Source organism: Camellia sinensis, chromosome 12 (assembly GCF_055761805.1).
Source record: "Camellia sinensis isolate YWXY chromosome 12, ASM5576180v1, whole genome shotgun sequence".
Taxonomy (NCBI): domain Eukaryota; kingdom Viridiplantae; phylum Streptophyta; class Magnoliopsida; order Ericales; family Theaceae; genus Camellia; species Camellia sinensis.
In genome coordinates this window covers 142,947,990-142,953,989 of record NC_138972.1, presented here as the reverse complement: position 1 = coordinate 142,953,989, position 6,000 = coordinate 142,947,990, and the positions used below count along the sequence as shown (strand labels likewise).

At 38.2% G+C, this 6,000-nt stretch overlaps 1 long non-coding RNA gene across 1 annotated transcript; it reads left to right on the top strand.

The window, feature by feature from the left end:
* Positions 1 to 2,895: 2,895 nt before the first annotated feature.
* On the top strand, positions 2,896 to 3,803 carry LOC145804840 (uncharacterized). The gene is made up of 2 exons (XR_014347391.1): positions 2,896 to 3,321; positions 3,407 to 3,803. It is a non-coding gene; the product is annotated as an uncharacterized LOC145804840 (long non-coding RNA).
* The last annotated feature ends 2,197 nt before the right edge of the window (positions 3,804 to 6,000 follow it).

The following is a 6,000-nucleotide window of genomic DNA, read 5'->3' as shown; positions in this document are numbered from 1 at the left end:
ACATATTAAATTCAAACTCTGACATCTATCATTACCTAAGAAAAGTATATTAACACTGTCATATAATTGTTAAATAGATATAGACATATCAAGTGCATGAAGACATGATATGAGTGTTCAAACATAATCATGCTTTCAAGGGGCTCCTACTGTCCCATTTTGAATAAATTTAACAATTTGCAAACCTCATACTGTCAACCCCACCAGGCTCTCTATCACTTAATATCACCTTGTGGCAACCATTAGGGGGTACTATAAGAATTCTACCTAACCACTACATTGGAGTGGGTAGTTCATTCTTCTTGTGTTCATTTGTTTTGTGTTGATCTAAGAGGTTTTGGTTCAAGTGACAAAACTCAGGATCTTTGTAATCGTGTTGTGTGTTCAGTTTTGTAGATCACATGGTTAACAGGGGATGATAGAATCTTTGAACGAAAAAGTGATGATTTGGAGGGATTATGGGAGAAGATTCATTACTTGGCTTCATTTGGGTTTCAATATCTCCTTCCTTTAAAGGAGATTCCCTTATTTTTTTATTTCTAGAGATTGGAAGGTTATTTTTCTTTTGTTTTTTCTTTGCTAGGGACTTCTTGTTCTTATGGTTTCCTTTTTATTGTTATTTTTGCATTCCATGTTCTTACTTTTTTATTAATGAATTTTTTTTGTTATTGACAAAAAAAAATTATGATGGGACAATGATATCATGAACCCACCAAGTGGAGATCATATTATTTAAGAAAGTAGAGGGAAGGAGGAAACAGTGAACCAATCCCAAATAAAAAAACTCAACTAATCAATATCTAAGCCACGTTTGCAAAACCTATTACATATCATCCTAGGAAACCTCAGTAATAGTTGCCAAAAAAAAAAAAACTACAATAAATCCTAATAAAACCCAATAAACCAAAAATCAGAAAATAATGCTAAAGCAAATCCCTAAACTTCAAGTTTATAGTCACATTTTTTTTGTCCATGTACGTTTAGAGGGATGGTATTAAATTTTTTGTCAGTTAGAACTTGAGAACTTGTGTAGGGTTGAGATACCTTGTAGAATGGAGGTATTAATTTAAATTTGATTCTTATTTAAATTTGAATTGTGTGAGCTAATTTAAGTAAGCTAGTTAAGGATATTAATTAAGTCATCTATTTATTAAATTTGATTCTTATTTAAATTTGATTCTTACTTTGTTGTTAGTTATTATAGTATACTTGATTCTTATTTAAATTTGAATTGTTTGAGCTAATTTAAGTAAGCTAGTTAAGGATATTAATTAAGTCATCTATCTATTCTATCTGCATAACATACCTGCATTTAGCAGTAAAGCCCAGGCAAGCCCAAGCTATAAACCAAATAATGCATCTATCTATTTTTTTGTTTTTGATGGCCTTGCTCTTGGCATGCTTCTAATGCATTACATCTAATTGTACTTGGTGGACAGCTATGGTAGAAATTGCTCGAGATCGCCCAACAGCATCTAGGAGACGTAATGTTATACTTTCTCAAATAGTGGCTAAGAGACCTCGACGCACTCGTAAGACTAAGGATCAAGGTAGTGGAGTTAATGAACATGACATGAATGACATAGGTGTTGCTCTAGCAAAAATGGTTGAGGTTGAAAACGATGGGGGCAATCAATTTAATGTGAGTGACATGGGTGATGATTTGGGGGATGAACCAATAGATATGGGTGATGAACCAACAGACATGGGTGACTATGAAGACCAACCAACAGATACAACTGAAAAAGTTAATGAAGATCTTACTGGACCTTTTCCTGGAGGGCCATATGACCCTTCAATTTTGAAGAGTTTTCATTGTCACATAGCAGCCAAAATTTGGCATAATGATGTAAGTCATTGTCTTACATTAATTTAATGTTTCAAATTTTGTTTCAACTTTACTAATTCTTTTTTTTTCTTTTTTCTTTTTTCTTGTTTTTATTCTATGTTGTAGGAACGTGGAATACTTAAATGCTTAAATCATGGTTTTAAAGTTGGAGAATGGTCATTCAACTTGGAAGATAATGAACAGTCCAAATTTCATGGTTTAATTAAGGATTCAGGGTTGATTTCTTTAGTGAGTTGCTCCTACAAATTTGTAAACAAAGTTGTAGTTTCGGCCTTTGTAGAAAGATGGCAGCCAGAGACAAACACGTTTCATCTACCATTTGGTGAGATGTCACCAACCTTAGATGATGTTAGTGTAATTCTAGGGATTCCAATGATTGGTAAATCAGTCTCTTGCAAGAAGTTATCAAATGTTGACGTTGCAAATCTGCTAGTTGAGGCTTTTGGAGTAACAATAGATGAGGCGAATGTAGCGTTGAAGGTAGCACGGGGCTAGTCTATCAAGGTAGAATGGTTGAGACAACGGTTTGGGTCAGTGTCTGATGCGGACAATGATAATACCATTGAGTGTGCAGCTAGGGCATATTTGTTATATTTGTTAGGTTGTACCTTATTTGCAGACAAGACAGGCACACGTGTTCCAGTAGTGTATTTGTCTTTTTTTATGGATTTGCGATCGGTTGCTTCTTATGCTTGGGGTGCAGCTGCATTGGCTTTTTTATACCGGCAATTGGGTACTGCCACAAGGTATGCCGTAAAACAGATGGCGAGATACATGACATTGCTGGAAGCTTGGATTTACGAGCATTTTGTTGGTGCTAGACCCCACCCCAATTTGGACTGTAAAGAAGATCAGCCTCGTGTCTTTCGTTGGATTTCTCGCACCCAATCTGGTTCGTCAACGTCTATTTTACAAAGGTTGCGAGAAAACCTCGACAGATTAGAGGCCCATGACGTAAGTGTCAATCTTATGTCAATGTATGTACATATTACTTTTTATTATTCAACCTAATTCATAACTTACATATAAAATTTTTACTATTGTAGGTTATTTGGGATCCATACCATGATAACCGTATTGAGCATCCTTTTTTTGATGTTGCTTACTATAATGGATGCTTAAAATGTATGCACATTGTTGAACCATACCATCCAGATAGGGTACTGAGACAGTTTGGTAGAGTGCAAATTATTCCCTCACCTCCGCTTGCTCCAGTTCGAGCCTCTAGAGGATCCACTGCAAAACAGTACATCATTGCCTATAAATACTTGGATACGATTTGGGAGAGTTGGGAAAATCACTTGTTGTCTGAGATAGGTCGTAGTGTTCTAGTCTTGCATCCATGGGATTGTGTGCCAGGTTACTTGGACTGGTTTACTTCCATTTCACACGTGCAAGTTCAAAACCCGACACATCGTTCTAAGTATAATCCACGCACGGAGACATCAGCTGATTATCGTGAACTTCAATTCGTATGTCAATTTTTACCATTTTCATTTTCATTTTCATATATATTTTGTTTAAGGCAATTGTTAAGTTTTATTTTATTGTTTGCAGCGCATTGACAGTGCCTTAAGCATTTCACGTTCAATGCTCGAAATTGGATACAATGAAGCAGCTCCCACCCGAGATATGTTACGCAATGCCATGAAGAAGATAACACAAGTCTTGGAGGGCCAACAGTCCACTGAAGAACACATAACTTGGTGTACACTCGTCGCAGGAAGCATGGAGCAACGTCTTAAACTTTAGTATTTGTTGGGTTCAAATGTTTTGAATGTGTATTTTGAAATCTTAGTCTCAAACATGTGTTAAACTTTTTGATGGTGTTAGACACAAGTATAACAAATGTCAGATAACACTTTACTATATGTTAGATTTTTTGATGGTGCTAGGCTTGTATATGACTTTACCATACCTTTTTGGGCACTCAATGAATTATTTTGATGGTTTAGATGGTTTGATGGTTTGAATTGGTTTGAATTGGTTTGATGGTTTGAATTGGTTTGATGGTTTAGATGGTTTGATGGTTTGAATTGGTTGGATGGTTTGATAGTTTGTTTCTTTCAAATATTGGTAAGTTTATTGCTTTATGGTCATCACTGAATAAACAAAGATGGAAACTGTAACAAGCCCGCGGGGGACCTCGCTACAGCTCGGACTCGACTTGTAGTCACGGTTCTAAGTCTGAACCAAAGAGTCCAAATCCGGCAAATCGTTTTGAGAAAAACAGATTTTTGAAAGAAGTGCCAAACATGGACTGCTTTGCCAGATACAGAGTCGCCACCTAAATATTTTATTTTGGGAAATTTAGGAAACCCTGACTCGTTGCCAAAGGCCACGTGTCCGTCATCACCAAAGTTGCCTCGGCTCGGGAACTTGGGTACGATTGGGGAAGGTCACTTCGTGAGCACCCCCGCTCGCCCGATCAAAGATCGGCCTCTACTAACCATGATATCTATTTTTGAAAACATTGTGAGTTCTTATTCCGGTTATTAGCCTAGGTTACTATGTGATGCGCACAGCATACAAGTATAGACTGGATCGCTTGAATTGGAACAAAACATTTCATATTTGCTTTTTGAAAATGGTTTGCTACCCGCAGGTAGGCTTGAAACATTTGATGATTTATCCCAATTTAAGTAACCCAACCTTTACCCACAGGCATTCAGGCAGTTATATCACATAAGCATATAGCCTCATGGTAAGCATGCTATTCATGGCAGTCACTCACACGTATGCAAGGATGCTAAAGCATAAAACTCACCGAGTACTCCAAGCCGAAACAAAAACTCATTAGAAATCATGTATGAATCCTAAGTATACAGAAATGTCTAATGCAACACATGCAAAAATGCAAACTATAGCAGGCTCGGCTATTCTAAACATGGCATATGGGATGCTACAACTATCATGTGTTCAATTTGGAATTGAAAGTACGATGCAGTTAGTATGATGCGCCGAGCCTGGTGCATGCAAAACAGATGAATGATGCAAACATGCTATCATACTGTGTGCTAATTGAAATATGCTCTAATCTAACCATCATAAGCAGGTAAATAAAAAGGGAGAAAGACGTGGGGTTGGAAGACATACAACCACGCACACTTATTACAGTTTTGCCCCCGCGCAGAGGGTCCGAATAAATATACAGTCCCGAATAAAAGAATATTACAGTCCAAATGTTACAGTCCGAATAATATACAAATTCCTAATTAATTAACAAATCAACTAAGAAAATAAATAAAACTAGCATGCAAGCCAGGGACTGCCTTGCTTCTGATGGATGATGCATGTCCGGGTTGTCTTGTGCGGAAATCCACCGGGATGCCCCAATTAGCCTCTGTTTAGCAGTTATTCTTGGAAAGCGTGCCGAGCTCCGAAAAGTTGCTGATTCTTCATTTTGCTGCAACAGAGAGCAGGAAAGGGGCATAGCAATGTATTTCACAAATATATGCATGCCTCGATCCTCGTGCCACCAATCACGCATACCGAGGCATGATGGCCGAGGAGTCGAAATGCACAACTCAATATAGAATGAATGCACGTATAAACCCAATAAAACCTAACTCCATCATGGATAATCCGGAGTGTCGGTGACTGGGGAATTGAGATACATTCCGTCACTCGGAGTACGAAATGCACCTCGTTTCCCGTGCCCGGGCTAACTCCTATTCCGAACACGATGCAATATGCATGACATGCAACTAAGATGCAATCCTAACATACACCATGCTATGAAAGTGAGATGCCTCGAAATGCGTGCACACGGGCACGCAAACTGAGAAAATGACAGAATGCGATCCAAGATACAACTTAGTATGCGCTATGCTGTAAAAATGAGATGCCTCGAAATGCGTGCACACGGGCACGCAAACCAAGAAAATGACAGAATGCGATCTAAGATACAACCTAGCATGCACTATGCTGTAAAAATGAGATGCCTCGAAATGCGTGCACACGGGCACACAAACCGAGGTGATGATATATGCAATGCAAATGACATGAAAACATCATATGGGCTTATACCAACATGAGTGAACCTCAGCCACACTCACATAAGAGGCCGAAGGATGAAAATGAAGTGCCTCGAAATGCGTGCACATAGGCACGCAAACCGAGGCGATGATATATGTAATGCAAATGACATG